The sequence below is a fragment of the Taudactylus pleione genome, unplaced genomic scaffold, assembly GCF_031769625.1.
Source record: "Taudactylus pleione unplaced genomic scaffold, aTauple2 ptg000037l, whole genome shotgun sequence".
NCBI lineage: Eukaryota > Metazoa > Chordata > Amphibia > Anura > Myobatrachidae > Taudactylus > Taudactylus pleione.
The window spans coordinates 21,654,940-21,673,169 of record NW_028284439.1 but is presented as its reverse complement, the minus strand read 5'-3'; the positions used below and the strand labels follow the sequence as shown (position 1 = coordinate 21,673,169).

At 43.4% G+C, this 18,230-nt stretch overlaps 1 protein-coding gene across 1 annotated transcript in view; it reads left to right on the top strand.

Annotated features, from left to right (window-relative positions):
* Positions 1 to 18,230, top strand: part of CCDC39 (coiled-coil domain 39 molecular ruler complex subunit) — a 74,499-nt gene that overhangs the window by 18,095 nt on the left and 38,174 nt on the right. The window lies entirely within an intron of this gene.

Genomic DNA, 18,230 nt, shown 5'->3' with positions numbered 1-18,230 from the left:
GCAGCAGATAAGCAGCTGTGCAATACTGCACAACTAATATGCTAATGCAGCAGGTAAGCGGCTGTGCAATACTGTATAACTAATATGCTAATGCGGCAGGGAAGCAGCTGTGCAATACTGTACAACTAATATGCTAATGCAGCAGGTAAGCAGCTGTGCAATACTGTACAACTAATATGCTAATGCGGCAGGGAAGCAGCTGTGCAATACTGTACAACTAATATGCTGATGCAGCAGGTAAGCGGCTGTGCAATACTGTACAATATGCTAATGCAGCAGATAAGCAGCTGTGCAATACTGTACAACTAATATGCTACTGCAGCAGGGAAGCAGCTGTGCAATACTGAACAACTAATATGCTAATGCAGCAGGGAAGCAGCTGTGCAATACTGTACAACTAATATGCTAATGCAGCAGGGAAGCAGCTGTGTAATACTGTACAACTAATATGCTAATGCAGCAGGTAAGCAGCTGTGCAGTACTGTACAACTAATATGCTAATGCAGCAATGAAGCAGCTGTGCAATACCGTACAACTAATATGCTAATGCACCAGGTAAGCAGCTGTGCAATACCGTACAACTAATATGCTAATGCAGCAGGTAAGCGGCTGTGCAATACCGTACAACTAATATGCTAATGCAGCAGGTAAGCAGCTGTGCAATACTGTACAACTAATATGCTAATGCAGCAGGGAAGCAGCTGTGCAATACTGTACAACTAATATGCTAATGCAGCAGGGAAGCAGCTGTGCAAAACTGTACAACTAATATGCTGATGCAGCAGAGAAGCAGCTGTGCAATACTGTACAACTAATATACTAATGCAGCAGGGAAGCAGCTGTGCAATACCGTACAACTAATATGCTAATGTAGCAGGGAAGCAGCTGTGCAATACTGTACAACTAATATGCTAATGCGGCAGGTAAGCGGCTGTGCAATACTGTACAACTAATATGCTAGTGGATCAAAGAAGCAGCTGTGCAATACTATACAACTAATATGCTAATGCGGCAGGTAAGCGGCTGTGCAATACTGTACAACTAATATGCTAATGCGGCAGGGAAGCAGCTGTGCAATACTGTACAACTAATATGCTAATGGATCAGAGAAGCAGCTGTGCAATACTGTACAACTAATATGCTAATGCGGCAGGTAAGCAGCTGTGCAATACTGTAGAACTAATATGCTGATGCACCAGGTAAGAGGCTGTGCAATACCGTACAACTAATATGCTAATGCAGCAGGTAAGCAGCTGTGCAATACTGTACAACTAATATGCTAATGCAGCAGGTAAGCGGCTGTGCAATACTCTACAACTAATATGCTGATGCAGCAGGTAAGCGGCTGTGCAATACTGTACAACTAATATGCTAATGCGGCAGATAAGCGGCTGTGCAATACTGTACAATATGCTAATGCAGCAGAGAAGCAGCTGTGCAATACTGTACAACTAATATGCTAATGCAGCAGGTAAGCGGCTGTGCAATACTGTACAATATGCTACTGCAGCAGGGAAGCAGCTGTGCAATACTGAACAACTAATATGCTAATGCAGCAGGGAAGCAGCTGTGCAATACTGTACAACTAATATGCTAATGCAGCAGGTAAGCAGCTGTGCAATACTGTACAACTAATATGCTCATGCAGCAGGTAAGCGGCTGTGCAATACCGTACAACTAATATGCTCATGCAGCAGGGAAGCAGCTGTGCAATACTGTACAACTAATATGCTAATGCAGCAGGGAAGCAGCTGTGCAATACTGTACAACTAATATGCTCATTCAGCAGGTAAGCAGCTGTGCAATACTGTACAACTAATATGCTAATGCAGCAGGTAAGCAGCTGTGCAATACTGTACAACTAATATGCTAATGCAGCAGGTAAGCGGCTGTGCAATACTGTACAACTAATATGCTAATGCAGCAGGTAAGCGGCTGTGCAATACTGTACAACTAATATGCTAATGCAGCAGATAAGCGGCTGTGCAATACTGTACAATATGCTAATGCAGCAGGGAAGAAGCTGTGCAATACTGTACAACTAATATGCTAATGCAGCAGGTAAGCAGCTGTGCAATACTGTACAACTAATATGCTAATGCAGCAGGGAAGCAGCTGTGCAAGACTGTACAACTAATATGCTAATGCAGCAGGGAAGCAGCTGTGCAGTATTGTACATCTAATATGCTCATGCAGCAATGAAACAGCTGTGCAATACTGTACAACTAATATGCTAATGCAGCAGGTAAGCAGCTGTGCAATACTGTACAACTAATATGCTACTGCAGCAGGGAAGCAGCTGTGCAATACTGAACAACTAATATGCTCATGCAGCAGGGAAGCAGCTGTGCAATACTGTACAACTAATATGCTTATGCAGCAGGGAAGCAGCTGTGCAGTACTGTACAACTAATATGCTAATGCAGCAATGAAGCAGCTGTGCAATACCATACAACTAATATGCTAATGCAGCAGGTAAGCAGCTGTGCATAACTGTACAACTAATATGCTAATGCAGCAGGTAAGCGGCTGTGCAATACCGTACAACTAATATGCTAATGCAGCAGGGAAGCGGCTGTGCAATACCGTTCAACTAATATGCTAATGCAGCAATGAAGCAGCTGTGCAATACCGTACAACTATTATGCTAATGCAGCAGGTAAGCAGCTGTGCAATACTGTACAACTAATATGCTAATGCAGCAGGTAAGCGGCTGTGCAATACCGTACAACTAATATTCTAATGCAGCAGGGAAGCAGCTGTGCAATACTGTACAACTAATATGCTAATGCAGCAGGGAAGCAGCTGTGCAATACTGAACAACTAATATGCTAATGCAGCAGGGAAGCAGCTGTGCAGTACTGTACAACTAATATGCTAATGCAGCAATGAAGCAGCTGTGCAATACTGTACAACTAATATGCTAATGCAGCAGGTAAGTGGCTGTGCAATACTGTACAACTAATATGTTAATGCAGCAGATAAGCGGCTGTGCAATACTGTACAATATGCTAATGCAGCAGGGAAGAAGCTGTGCAATACTGTACAACTAATATGCTCATGCAGCAGGTAAGCAGCTGTGCAATACTGTACAACTAATATGCTTATGCAGCAGGTAAGCAGCTGTGCAATACTGTACAACTAATATGCTAATGCAGCAGGTTAGCAGCTGTGCAATACTGTACAACTAATATGCTAATGCAGCAGGTAAGCGGCTGTGCAATACTGTACAACTAATATGCTAATGCAGCAGGGAAGCGGCTGTGCAATACTGTACAACTAATATGCTAATGCGGCAGGGAAGCAGCTGTGCAACACTGTACAACTAATATGCTAATGCGGCAGGGAAGCAGCTGTGCAATACTGTACAACTAATATGCTGATGCAGCAGGTAAGCGGCTGTGCAATACTGTACAATATGCTACTGCAGCAGGGAAGCAGCTGTGCAATACTGAACAACTAATATGCTAATGCAGCAGGGAAGCAGCTGTGCAGTACTGTACAACTAATATGCTAATGCAGCAATGAAGCAGCTGTGCAATAACGTACAACTAATATGCTAATGCAGCAGGTAAGCGGCTGTGCAATACTGTACAACTAATATGCTAATGCAGCAGGTAAGCGGCTGTGCAATACTGTACAACTAATATGCTAATGCAGCAAGGAAGCAGCTGTGCAATACCGTACAACTAATATGCTAATGCAGCAGGGAAGCAGCTGTGCAATACTGTACAACTAATATTCTAATGCAGCAGGGAAGCAGCTGTGCAATACTGTACAACTAATATGCTAATGCAGCAGGGAAGCAGCTGTGCAGTACTATACAACTAATATGCTAATGCAGCCATGAAGCAGCTGTGCAATACTGTACAACTGTTATGCTATTGCAGCAGCTAAGCAGCTGTGCAATACTGTACAACTAATATGCTAATGCAGCAGGTAAGCGGCTGTGCAATACCGTTCAACTAATATGCTAATGCAGCAGGGAAGCAGATGTGCAATACTGTACAACTAATATGCTAATGCAGCAGGGAAGCAGCTGTGCAAGACTGTACAACTAATATGCTAATGCAGCAGGGAAGCAGCTGTGCAGTATTGTACATCTAATATGCTCATGCAGCAATGAAACAGCTGTGCAATACTGTACAACTAATATGCTAATGCAGCAGGTAAGCGGCTGTGCAATACTGTACAACTAATATGCTACTGCAGCAGGGAAGCAGCTGTGCAATACTGAACAACTAATATGCTCATGCAGCAGGGAAGCAGCTGTGCAATACTGTACAACTAATATGCTTATGCAGCAGGGAAGCAGCTGTGCAGTACTGTACAACTAATATGCTAATGCAGCAATGAAGCAGCTGTGCAATACCATACAACTAATATGCTAATGCAGCAGGTAAGCAGCTGTGCAATACTGTACAACTAATATGCTAATGCAGCAGGTAAGCGGCTGTGCAATACCGTACAACTAATATGCTAATGCAGCAGGGAAGCGGCTGTGCAATACCGTTCAACTAATATGCTAATGCAGCAATGAAGCAGCTGTGCAATACCGTACAACTAATATGCTAATGCAGCAGGTAAGCAGCTGTGCAATACTGTACAACTAATATGCTAATGCAGCAGGTAAGCGGCTGTGCAATACCGTACAACTAATATTCTAATGCAGCAGGGAAGCAGCTGTGCAATACTGTACAACTAATATGCTAATGCAGCAGGGAAGCAGCTGTGCAATACTGAACAACTAATATGCTAATGCAGCAGGGAAGCAGCTGTGCAGTACTGTACAACTAATATGCTAATGCAGCAATGAAGCAGCTGTGCAATAACGTACAACTAATATGCTAATGCAGCAGGTAAGCGGCTGTGCAATACTGTACAACTAATATGCTAATGCAGCAGGTAAGCGGCTGTGCAATACTGTACAACTAATATGCTAATGCAGCAGGGAAGCAGCTGTGCAATACTGTACAACTAATATGCTAATGCAGCAGGGAAGCAGCTGTGCAGTACTATACAACTAATATGCTAATGCAGCAATGAAGCAGCTGTGCAATACTGTACAACTGTTATGCTATTGCAGCAGCTAAGCAGCTGTGCAATACTGTACAACTAATATGCTAATGCAGCAGGTAAGCGGCTGTGCAATACCGTACAACTAATATGCTAATGCAGCAGGGAAGCAGCTGTGCAATACTGTACAACTAATATGCTAATGCAGCAGGGAAGCAGCTGTGCAAGACTGTACAACTAATATGCTAATGCAGCAGGGAAGCAGCTGTGCAGTACTGTACAACTAATATGCTCATGCAGCAATGAAACAGCTGTGCAATACTGTACAACTAATATGCTAATGCAGCAGGTAAGCGGCTGTGCAATACTGTACAACTAATATGCTACTGCAGCAGGTAAGCAGCTGTGCAATACTGTACAACTAATATGCTAATGCAGCAGGGAAGCGGCTGTGCAATACTGTACAACTAATATGCTAATGCGGCAGATAAGCGGCTGTGCAATACTGTACAATATGCTAATGCAGCAGAGAAGCAGCTGTGCAATACTGTACAACTAATATGCTGATGCAGCAGGTAAGCGGCTGTGCAATACTGTACAATATGCTACTGCAGCAGGGAAGCAGCTGTGCAATACTGAACAACTAATATGCTAATGCAGCAGGGAAGCAGCTGTGCAGTACTGTACAACTAATATGCTAATGCAGCAATGAAGCAGCTGTGCAATACTGTACAACTAATATGCTAATGCAGCAGGTAAGCAGCTGTGCAATACTGTACAACTAATATGCTAATGCAGCAGGTAAGCGGCTGTGCAATACCGTACAACTAATATGCTCATGCAGCAGGGAAGCAGCTATGCAATACTGTACAACTAATATGCTAATGCAGCAGGGAAGCAGCTGTGCAATACTGTACAACTAATATGCTCATTCAGCAGGTAAGCAGCTGTGCAATACTGTACAACTAATATGCTAATGCAGCAGGTAAGCAGCTGTGCAATACTGTACAACTAATATGCTAATGCAGCAGGTAAGCAGCTGTGCAATACTGTACAACTAATATGCTAATGCAGCAGGTAAGCGGCTGTGCAATACTGTACAACTAATATGCTAATTCAGCAGGGAAGCGGCTGTGCAACACTGTACAACTAATATGCTAATGCGGCAGGGAAGCAGCTGTGCAACACTGTACAACTAATATGCTAATGCGGCAGGGAAGCAGCTGTGCAATACTGTACAACTAATATGCTGATGCGGCAGGTAAGCGGCTGTGCAATACTGTACAATATGCTACTGCAGCAGGGAAGCAGCTGTGCAATACTGAACAACTAATATGCTAATGCAGCAGGGAAGCAGCTGTGCAGTACTGTACAACTAATATGCTAATGCAGCAATGAAGCAGCTGTGCAATAACGTACAACTAATATGCTAATGCAGCAGGTAAGCGGCTGTGCAATACTGTACAACTAATATGCTAATGCAGCAGGTAAGCGGCTGTGCAATACTGTACAACTAATATGCTAATGCAGCAAGGAAGCAGCTGTGCAATACCGTACAACTAATATGCTAATGCAGCAGGGAAGCAGCTGTGCAATACTGTACAACTAATATTCTAATGCAGCAGGGAAGCAGCTGTGCAATACTGTACAACTAATATGCTAATGCAGCAGGGAAGCAGCTGTGCAGTACTATACAACTAATATGCTAATGCAGCCATGAAGCAGCTGTGCAATACTGTACAACTGTTATGCTATTGCAGCAGCTAAGCAGCTGTGCAATACTGTACAACTAATATGCTAATGCAGCAGGTAAGCGGCTGTGCAATACCGTTCAACTAATATGCTAATGCAGCAGGGAAGCAGATGTGCAATACTGTACAACTAATATGCTAATGCAGCAGGGAAGCAGCTGTGCAAGACTGTACAACTAATATGCTAATGCAGCAGGGAAGCAGCTGTGCAGTATTGTACATCTAATATGCTCATGCAGCAATGAAACAGCTGTGCAATACTGTACAACTAATATGCTAATGCAGCAGGTAAGCGGCTGTGCAATACTGTACAACTAATATGCTACTGCAGCAGGGAAGCAGCTGTGCAATACTGAACAACTAATATGCTCATGCAGCAGGGAAGCAGCTGTGCAATACTGTACAACTAATATGCTTATGCAGCAGGGAAGCAGCTGTGCAGTACTGTACAACTAATATGCTAATGCAGCAATGAAGCAGCTGTGCAATACCATACAACTAATATGCTAATGCAGCAGGTAAGCAGCTGTGCAATACTGTACAACTAATATGCTAATGCAGCAGGTAAGCGGCTGTGCAATACCGTACAACTAATATGCTAATGCAGCAGGGAAGCGGCTGTGCAATACCGTTCAACTAATATGCTAATGCAGCAATGAAGCAGCTGTGCAATACCGTACAACTAATATGCTAATGCAGCAGGTAAGCAGCTGTGCAATACTGTACAACTAATATGCTAATGCAGCAGGTAAGCGGCTGTGCAATACCGTACAACTAATATTCTAATGCAGCAGGGAAGCAGCTGTGCAATACTGTACAACTAATATGCTAATGCAGCAGGGAAGCAGCTGTGCAATACTGAACAACTAATATGCTAATGCAGCAGGGAAGCAGCTGTGCAGTACTGTACAACTAATATGCTAATGCAGCAATGAAGCAGCTGTGCAATAACGTACAACTAATATGCTAATGCAGCAGGTAAGCGGCTGTGCAATACTGTACAACTAATATGCTAATGCAGCAGGTAAGCGGCTGTGCAATACTGTACAACTAATATGCTAATGCAGCAGGGAAGCAGCTGTGCAATACTGTACAACTAATATGCTAATGCAGCAGGGAAGCAGCTGTGCAGTACTATACAACTAATATGCTAATGCAGCAATGAAGCAGCTGTGCAATACTGTACAACTGTTATGCTATTGCAGCAGCTAAGCAGCTGTGCAATACTGTACAACTAATATGCTAATGCAGCAGGTAAGCGGCTGTGCAATACCGTACAACTAATATGCTAATGCAGCAGGGAAGCAGCTGTGCAATACTGTACAACTAATATGCTAATGCAGCAGGGAAGCAGCTGTGCAAGACTGTACAACTAATATGCTAATGCAGCAGGGAAGCAGCTGTGCAGTACTGTACAACTAATATGCTCATGCAGCAATGAAACAGCTGTGCAATACTGTACAACTAATATGCTAATGCAGCAGGTAAGCGGCTGTGCAATACTGTACAACTAATATGCTACTGCAGCAGGTAAGCAGCTGTGCAATACTGTACAACTAATATGCTAATGCAGCAGGGAAGCGGCTGTGCAATACTGTACAACTAATATGCTAATGCGGCAGATAAGCGGCTGTGCAATACTGTACAATATGCTAATGCAGCAGAGAAGCAGCTGTGCAATACTGTACAACTAATATGCTGATGCAGCAGGTAAGCGGCTGTGCAATACTGTACAATATGCTACTGCAGCAGGGAAGCAGCTGTGCAATACTGAACAACTAATATGCTAATGCAGCAGGGAAGCAGCTGTGCAGTACTGTACAACTAATATGCTAATGCAGCAATGAAGCAGCTGTGCAATACTGTACAACTAATATGCTAATGCAGCAGGTAAGCAGCTGTGCAATACTGTACAACTAATATGCTAATGCAGCAGGTAAGCGGCTGTGCAATACCGTACAACTAATATGCTCATGCAGCAGGGAAGCAGCTATGCAATACTGTACAACTAATATGCTAATGCAGCAGGGAAGCAGCTGTGCAATACTGTACAACTAATATGCTCATTCAGCAGGTAAGCAGCTGTGCAATACTGTACAACTAATATGCTAATGCAGCAGGTAAGCAGCTGTGCAATACTGTACAACTAATATGCTAATGCAGCAGGTAAGCAGCTGTGCAATACTGTACAACTAATATGCTAATGCAGCAGGTAAGCGGCTGTGCAATACTGTACAACTAATATGCTAATTCAGCAGGGAAGCGGCTGTGCAACACTGTACAACTAATATGCTAATGCGGCAGGGAAGCAGCTGTGCAACACTGTACAACTAATATGCTAATGCGGCAGGGAAGCAGCTGTGCAATACTGTACAACTAATATGCTGATGCGGCAGGTAAGCGGCTGTGCAATACTGTACAATATGCTACTGCAGCAGGGAAGCAGCTGTGCAATACTGAACAACTAATATGCTAATGCAGCAGGGAAGCAGCTGTGCAGTACTGTACAACTAATATGCTAATGCAGCAATGAAGCAGCTGTGCAATAACGTACAACTAATATGCTAATGCAGCAGGTAAGCGGCTGTGCAATACTGTACAACTAATATGCTAATGCAGCAGGTAAGCGGCTGTGCAATACTGTACAACTAATATGCTAATGCAGCAAGGAAGCAGCTGTGCAATACCGTACAACTAATATGCTAATGCAGCAGGGAAGCAGCTGTGCAATACTGTACAACTAATATGCTAATGCAGCAGGGAAGCAGCTGTGCAATACTGTACAACTAATATGCTAATGCAGGGAAGCAGCTGTGCAGTACTATACAACTTATATGCTAATGCAGCAATGAAGCAGCTGTGCAATACTGTACAACTGTTATGCTATTGCAGCAGCTAAGCAGCTGTGCAATACTGTACAACTAATATGCTAATGCAGCAGGTAAGCGGCTGTGCAATACCGTACAACTAATATGCTAATGCAGCAGGGTAGCAGCTGTGCAATACTGTACAACTAATATGCTAATGCAGCAGGGAAGCAGCTGTGCAAGACTGTACAACTAATATGCTAATGCAGCAGGGAAGCAGCTGTGCAGTACTGTACAACTAATATGCTCATGCAGCAATGAAACAGCTGTGCAATACTGTACAACTAATATGCTAATGCAGCAGGTAAGCGGCTGTGCAATACTGTACAACTAATATGCTACTGCAGCAGGGAAGCAGCTGTGCAATACTGAACAACTAATATGCTAATGCAGCAGGGAAGCAGCTGTGCAATACTGTACAACTAATATGCTAATGCAGCAGGGAAGCAGCTGTGCAGTACTGTACAACTAATATGCTAATGCAGCAATGAAGCAGCTGTGCAATACCATACAACTAATATGCTAATGCAGCAGGTAAGCAGCTGTGCAATACTGTACAACTAATATGCTAATGCAGCAGGTAAGCGGCTGTGCAATACCGTACAACTAATATGCTAATGCAGCAGGGAAGCAGCTGTGCAATACCGTACAACTAATATGCTAATGCAGCAATGAAGCAGCTGTGCAATACCGTACAACTAATATGCTAATGCAGCAGGTAAGCAGCTGTGCAATACTGTACAACTAATATGCTAATGCAGCAGGGAAGCAGCTGTGCAATACTGTACAACTAATATGTTCATTCAGCAGGTAAGCAGCTGTGCAATACTGTACAACTAATATGCTAATGCAGCAGGTAAGCAGCTGTGCAATACTGTACAACTAATATGCTAATGCAGCAGGTAAGCAGCTGTGCAATACTGTACAACTAATATGCTAATGCAGCAGGTAAGCAGCTGTGCAATACTGTACAACTAATATGCTAATGCAGCAGGTAAGCGGCTGTGCAATACTGTACTACTAATATGCTAATGCAGCAGGTAAGCGGCTGTGCAATACTGTACAACTAATATGTTAATGCAGCAGATAAGCGGCTGTGCAATACTGTACAATATGCTAATGCAGCAGGGAAGAAGCTGTGCAATACTGTACAACTAATATGCTCATGCAGCAGGTAAGCAGCTGTGCAATACTGTACAACTAATATGCTCATGCAGCAGGTAAGCAGCTGTGCAATACTGTACAACTAATATGCTAATGCAGCAGGTAAGCAGCTGTGCAATACTGTACAACTAATATGCTAATGCAGCAGGTAAGCGGCTGTGCAATACTGTACAACTAATATGCTAATGCAGCAGGGAAGCGGCTGTGCAATACTGTACAACTAATATGCTAATGCGGCAGGGAAGCAGCTGTGCAACACTGTACAACTAATATGCTAATGCGGCAGGGAAGCAGCTGTGCAATACTGTACAACTAATATGCTGATGCAGCAGGTAAGCGGCTGTGCAATACTGTACAATATGCTACTGCAGCAGGGAAGCAGCTGTGCAATACTGAACAACTAATATGCTAATGCAGCAGGGAAGCAGCTGTGCAGTACTGTACAACTAATATGCTAATGCAGCAATGAAGCAGCTGTGCAATAACGTACAACTAATATGCTAATGCAGCAGGTAAGCGGCTGTGCAATACTGTACAACTAATATGCTAATGCAGCAGGTAAGCGGCTGTGCAATACTGTACAACTAATATGCTAATGCAGCAAGGAAGCAGCTGTGCAATACCGTACAACTAATATGCTAATGCAGCAGGGAAGCACCTGTGCAGTACTATACAACTAATATGCTAATGCAGCAATGAAGCAGCTGTGCAATACTGTACAACTGTTATGCTATTGCAGCAGCTAAGCAGCTGTGCAATACTGTACAACTAATATGCTAATGCAGCAGGTAAGCGGCTGCAATACCGTACAACTAATATGCTAATGCAGCAGGGAAGCAGCTGTGCAATACTGTACAACTAATATGCTAATGCAGCAGGGAAGCAGCTGTGCAAGACTGTACAACTAATATGCTAATGCAGCAATGAAGCAGCTGTGCAATACTGTACAACTGTTATGCTATTGCAGCAGCTAAGCAGCTGTGCAATACTGTACAACTAATATGCTAATGCAGCAGGTAAGCGGCTGTGCAATACCGTACAACTAATATGCTAATGCAGCAGGGAAGCAGCTGTGCAATACTGTACAACTAATATGCTAATGCAGCAGGGAAGCAGCTGTGCAAGACTGTACAACTAATATGCTAATGCAGCAGGGAAGCAGCTGTGCAGTACTGTACAACTAATATGCTCATGCAGCAATGAAACAGCTGTGCAATACTGTACAACTAATATGCTAATGCAGCAGGTAAGCGGCTGTGCAATACTGTACAACTAATATGCTACTGCAGCAGGTAAGCAGCTGTGCAATACTGTACAACTAATATGCTAATGCAGCAGGTAAGCGGCTGTGCAATACTGTACAACTAATATGCTAATGCGGCAGATAAGCGGCTGTGCAATACTGTACAATATGCTAATGCAGCAGAGAAGCAGCTGTGCAATACTGTACAACTAATATGCTGATGCAGCAGGTAAGCGGCTGTGCAATACTGTACAATATGCTACTGCAGCAGGGAAGCAGCTGTGCAATACTGAACAACTAATATGCTAATGCAGCAGGGAAGCAGCTGTGCAGTACTGTACAACTAATATGCTAATGCAGCAATGAAACAGCTGTGCAATACTGTACAACTAATATGCTAATGCAGCAGGTAAGCAGTTGTGCAATACTGTACAACTAATATGCTAATGCAGCAGGTAAGCGGCTGTGCAATACCGTACAACTAATATGCTCATGCAGCAGGGAAGCAGCTATGCAATACTGTACAACTAATATGCTAATGCAGCAGGGAAGCAGCTGTGCAAAACTGTACAACTAATATGCTCATTCAGCAGGTAAGCAGCTGTGCAATACTGTACAACTAATATGCTAATGCAGCAGGTAAGCAGCTGTGCAATACTGTACAACTAATATGCTAATGCAGCAGGTAAGCAGCTGTGCAATACTGTACAACTAATATGCTAATGCAGCAGGTAAGCGGCTGTGCAATACTGTACAACTAATATGCTAATGCAGCAGGGAAGCGGCTGTGCAACACTGTACAACTAATATGCTAATGCGGCAGGGAAGCGGCTGTGCAACACTGTACAACTAATATGCTAATGCGGCAGGGAAGCAGCTGTGCAATACTGTACAACTAATATGCTGATGCAGCAGGTAAGCGGCTGTGCAATACTGTACAATATGCTACTGCAGCAGGGAAGCAGCTGTGCAATACTGAACAACTAATATGCTAATGCAGCAGGGAAGCAGCTGTGCAGTACTGTACAACTAATATGCTAATGCAGCAATGAAGCAGCTGTGCAATAATGTACAACTAATATGCTAATGCAGCAGGTAAGCGGCTGTGCAATACTGTACAACTAATATGCTAATGCAGCAGGTAAGCGGCTGTGCAATACTGTACAACTAATATGCTAATGCAGCAAGGAAGCAGCTGTGCAATACAGTACAACTAATATGCTAATGCAGCAGGGAAGCAGCTGTGCAATACTGTACAACTAATATGCTAATGCAGCAGGGAAGCAGCTGTGCAATACTGTACAACTAATATGCTAATGCAGGGAAGCAGCTGTGCAGTACTATACAACTTATATGCTAATGCAGCAATGAAGCAGCTGTGCAATACTGTACAACTGTTATTCTATTGTAGCAGCTAAGCAGCTGTGCAATACTGTACAACTAATATGCTAATGCAGCAGGTAAGCGGCTGTGCAATACCGTACAACTAATATGCTAATGCAGCAGGGTAGCAGCTGTGCAATACTGTACAACTAATATGCTAATGCTGCAGGGAAGCAGCTGTGCAAGACTGTACAACTAATATGCTAATGCAGCAGGGAAGCAGCTGTGCAGTACTGTACAACTAATATGCTCATGCAGCAATGAAACAGCTGTGCAATACTGTACAACTAATATGCTAATGCAGCAGGTAAGCGGCTGTGCAATACTGTACAACTAATATGCTACTGCAGCAGGGAAGCAGCTGTGCAATACTGAACAACTAATATGCTAATGCAGCAGGGAAGCAGCTGTGCAATACTGTACAACTAATATGCTAATGCAGCAGGGAAGCAGCTGTGCAGTACTTTACAACTAATATGCTAATGCAGCAATGAAGCAGCTGTGCAATACCATACAACTAATATGCTAATGCAGCAGGTAAGCAGCTGTGCAATACTGTACAACTAATATGCTAATGCAGCAGGTAAGCGGCTGTGCAATACCGTACAACTAATATGCTAATGCAGCAGGGAAGCAGCTGTGCAATACCGTACAACTAATATGCTAATGCAGCAATGAAGCAGCTGTGCAATACCGTACAACTAATATGCTAATGCAGCAGGTAAGCAGCTGTGCAATACTGTACAACTAATATGCTAATGCAGCAGGGAAGCAGCTGTGCAATACTGTACAACTAATATGTTCATTCAGCAGGTAAGCAGCTGTGCAATACTGTACAACTAATATGCTAATGCAGCAGGTAAGCAGCTGTGCAATACTGTACAACTAATATGCTAATGCAGCAGGTAAGCAGCTGTGCAATACTGTACAACTAATATGCTAATGCAGCAGGTAAGCAGCTGTGCAATACTGTACAACTAATATGCTAATGCAGCAGGTAAGCGGCTGTGCAATACTGTACTACTAATATGCTAATGCAGCAGGTAAGCGGCTGTGCAATACTGTACAACTAATATGTTAATGCAGCAGATAAGCGGCTGTGCAATACTGTACAATATGCTAATGCAGCAGGGAAGAAGCTGTGCAATACTGTACAACTAATATGCTCATGCAGCAGGTAAGCAGCTGTGCAATACTGTACAACTAATATGCTCATGCAGCAGGTAAGCAGCTGTGCAATACTGTACAACTAATATGCTAATGCTGCAGGTAAGCAGCTGTGCAATACTGTACAACTAATATGCTAATGCAGCAGGTAAGCGGCTGTGCAATACTGTACAACTAATATGCTAATGCAGCAGGGAAGCGGCTGTGCAATACTGTACAACTAATATGCTAATGCGGCAGGGAAGCAGCTGTGCAACACTGTACAACTAATATGCTAATGCGGCAGGGAAGCAGCTGTGCAATACTGTACAACTAATATGCTGATGCAGCAGGTAAGCGGCTGTGCAATACTGTACAATATGCTACTGCAGCAGGGAAGCAGCTGTGCAATACTGAACAACTAATATGCTAATGCAGCAGGGAAGCAGCTGTGCAGTACTGTACAACTAATATGCTAATGCAGCAATGAAGCAGCTGTGCAATACTGTACAACTAATATGCTCATGCAGCAGGTAAGCAGCTGTGCAATACTGTACAACTAATATGCTCATGCAGCAGGTAAGCAGCTGTGCAATACTGTACAACTAATATGCTAATGCTGCAGGTAAGCAGCTGTGCAATACTGTACAACTAATATGCTAATGCAGCAGGTAAGCGGCTGTGCAATACTGTACAACTAATATGCTAATGCAGCAGGGAAGCGGCTGTGCAATACTGTACAACTAATATGCTAATGCGGCAGGGAAGCAGCTGTGCAACACTGTACAACTAATATGCTAATGCGGCAGGGAAGCAGCTGTGCAATACTGTACAACTAATATGCTGATGCAGCAGGTAAGCGGCTGTGCAATACTGTACAATATGCTACTGCAGCAGGGAAGCAGCTGTGCAATACTGAACAACTAATATGCTAATGCAGCAGGGAAGCAGCTGTGCAGTACTGTACAACTAATATGCTAATGCAGCAATGAAGCAGCTGTGCAATAACGTACAACTAATATGCTAATGCAGCAGGTAAGCGGCTGTGCAATACTGTACAACTAATATGCTAATGCAGCAGGTAAGCGGCTGTGCAATACTGTACAACTAATATGCTAATGGAGCAAGGAAGCAGCTGTGCAATACCGTACAACTAATATGCTAATGCAGCAGGGAAGCAGCTGTGCAGTACTATACAACTAATATGCTAATGCAGCAATGAAGCAGCTGTGCAATACTGTACAACTGTTATGCTATTGCAGCAGCTAAGCAGCTGTGCAATACTGTACAACTAATATGCTAATGCAGCAGGTAAGCGGCTGCAATACCGTACAACTAATATGCTAATGCAGCAGGGAAGCAGCTGTGCAATACTGTACAACTAATATGCTAATGCAGCAGGGAAGCAGCTGTGCAAGACTGTACAACTAATATGCTAATGCAGCAGGGAAGCAGCTGTGCAGTACTGTACAACTAATATGCTCATGCAGCAATGAAACAGCTGTGCAATACTGTACAACTAATATGCTAATGCAGCAGGGAAGCAGCTGTGCAATACTGTACAACTAATATGCTAATGCAGCAGGGAAGCAGCTGTGCAGTACTGTACATCTAATATGCTAATGCAGCAATGAAGCAGCTGTGCAATACCATACAACTAATATGCTAATGCAGCAGGTAAGCAGCTGTGCAATACTGTACAACTAATATGCTAATGCAGCAGGTAAGCGGCTGTGCAATACCGTACAACTAATATGCTAATGCAGTAGGGAAGCGGCTGTGCAATACCGTACAACTAATATGCTAATGCAGCAATGAAGCAGCTGTGCAATACCGTACAACTAATATGCTAATGCAGCAATGAAGCAGCTGTGCAATATCGTACAACTAATATGCTAATGCAGCAGGTAAGCAGCTGTGCAATACTGTACAACTAATATGCTAATGCAGCAGGTAGGCGGCTGTGCAATACCGTACAACTAATATTCTAATGCAGCAGGGAAGCAGCTGTGCAATACTGTACAACTAATATGCTAATGCAGCAGGGAAGCAGCTGTGCAATACTGTACAACTAATATGCTGATGCAGCAGGGAAGCAGCTGTGCAATACTGTACAACTAATATGCTAATGCAGCAGGGAAGCAGCTGTGCAATACCGTACAACTAATATGCTAATGCAGCAGGGAAGCAGCTGTGCAATACCGTACAACTAATATACTAATGCGGCAGGAAAGCAGCTGTGCAATACTGTACAACTAATATGCTAATGCAGCAATGAAGCAGCTGTGCAATACTGTTCAACTAATATGCTAATGCAGCAGGTAAGCGGCTGTGCAATACTGTACAACTAATATGCTCATGCAGCAGGGAAGCAGCTGTGCAATACTGTACAACTAATATGCTAATGCAGCAGGGAAGCAGCTGTGCAATACTGTACAACTAATATGCTAATGCAGCAGGGAAGCAGCTGTGCAGTACTGTACAACTAATATGCTAATGCAGTAATGAAGCAGCTGTGCAATACTGTACAACTAATATGCTAATGCAGCAGGTAAGCAGCTGTGCAATACTGTACAACTAATATGCTAATGCAGCAGGGAAGCAGCTGTGCAATACCGTACAACTAATATGCTAATGCAGCAGGGAAGCAGCTGTGCAATACTGTACAACTAATATGCTAATGCAGCAGGGAAGCAGCTGTGCAATACTGTACAACTAATATGCTGATGCAGCAGGTAAGCAGCTGTGCAATACTGTACAACTAATATACTAATGCAGCAGGGAAACAGCTGTGCAATACCGTACAACTAATATGCTAATGCAGCAGTGAAGCAGCTGTGCAATACCATACAACTAATATGCTGATGCAGCAGGTAAGCAGCTGTGCAATACTGTACAACTAATATGCTGATGCAACAGGTAAGCAGCTGTGCAATACCGTACAACTAATATGCAAATGCAGCAGGGAAGCAGCTGTGCAATACTGTACAACTAATATGCTTCTAAAGCAGCTGTGCAGTACTGTACAACTAATATGCTGATGCAACAGGTAAGCAGCTGTGCAATACCGTACAACTAATATGCAAATGCAGCAGGGAAGCAGCTGTGCAATACTGTACAACTAATATGCTTCTAAAGCAGCTGTGCAGTACTGTACAACTAATATGCTTATGCAGCAGGTAAGCAACTGTGCAATACTGTACAACTAATATGCTCTTGCAGCAGGTAAGCGGCTGTGCAATACTGTACAACTAATATGCTAATGCAGCAGGTAAGCAGCTGTGCAATACTGTACAACTAATATGCTGATGCAGCAGGTAAGCAGCTGTGCAATTCTGTTCAACTAATATGCTGATGCAGCAGGTAAGCAGCTGTGCAATACTGTACAACTAATATGCTAATGCAGCAGGGAAGCAGCTGTGCATTACTGTACAACTAATATACTAATGCAGCAGGTAAGCAGCTGTGCAATACTGTACAACTAATATGCTGATGCAGCAGGGATGCAGCTGTGCATTACTGTACAACTAATATGCTAATGCAGCAGGGAAGCAGCTGTGCATTACTGTACAACTAATATACTAATGCAGCAGGTAAGTGGCTGTGCAATACTGTACAACTAATATGTTGATGCAGCAGGGAAGCAGCTGTGCATTACTG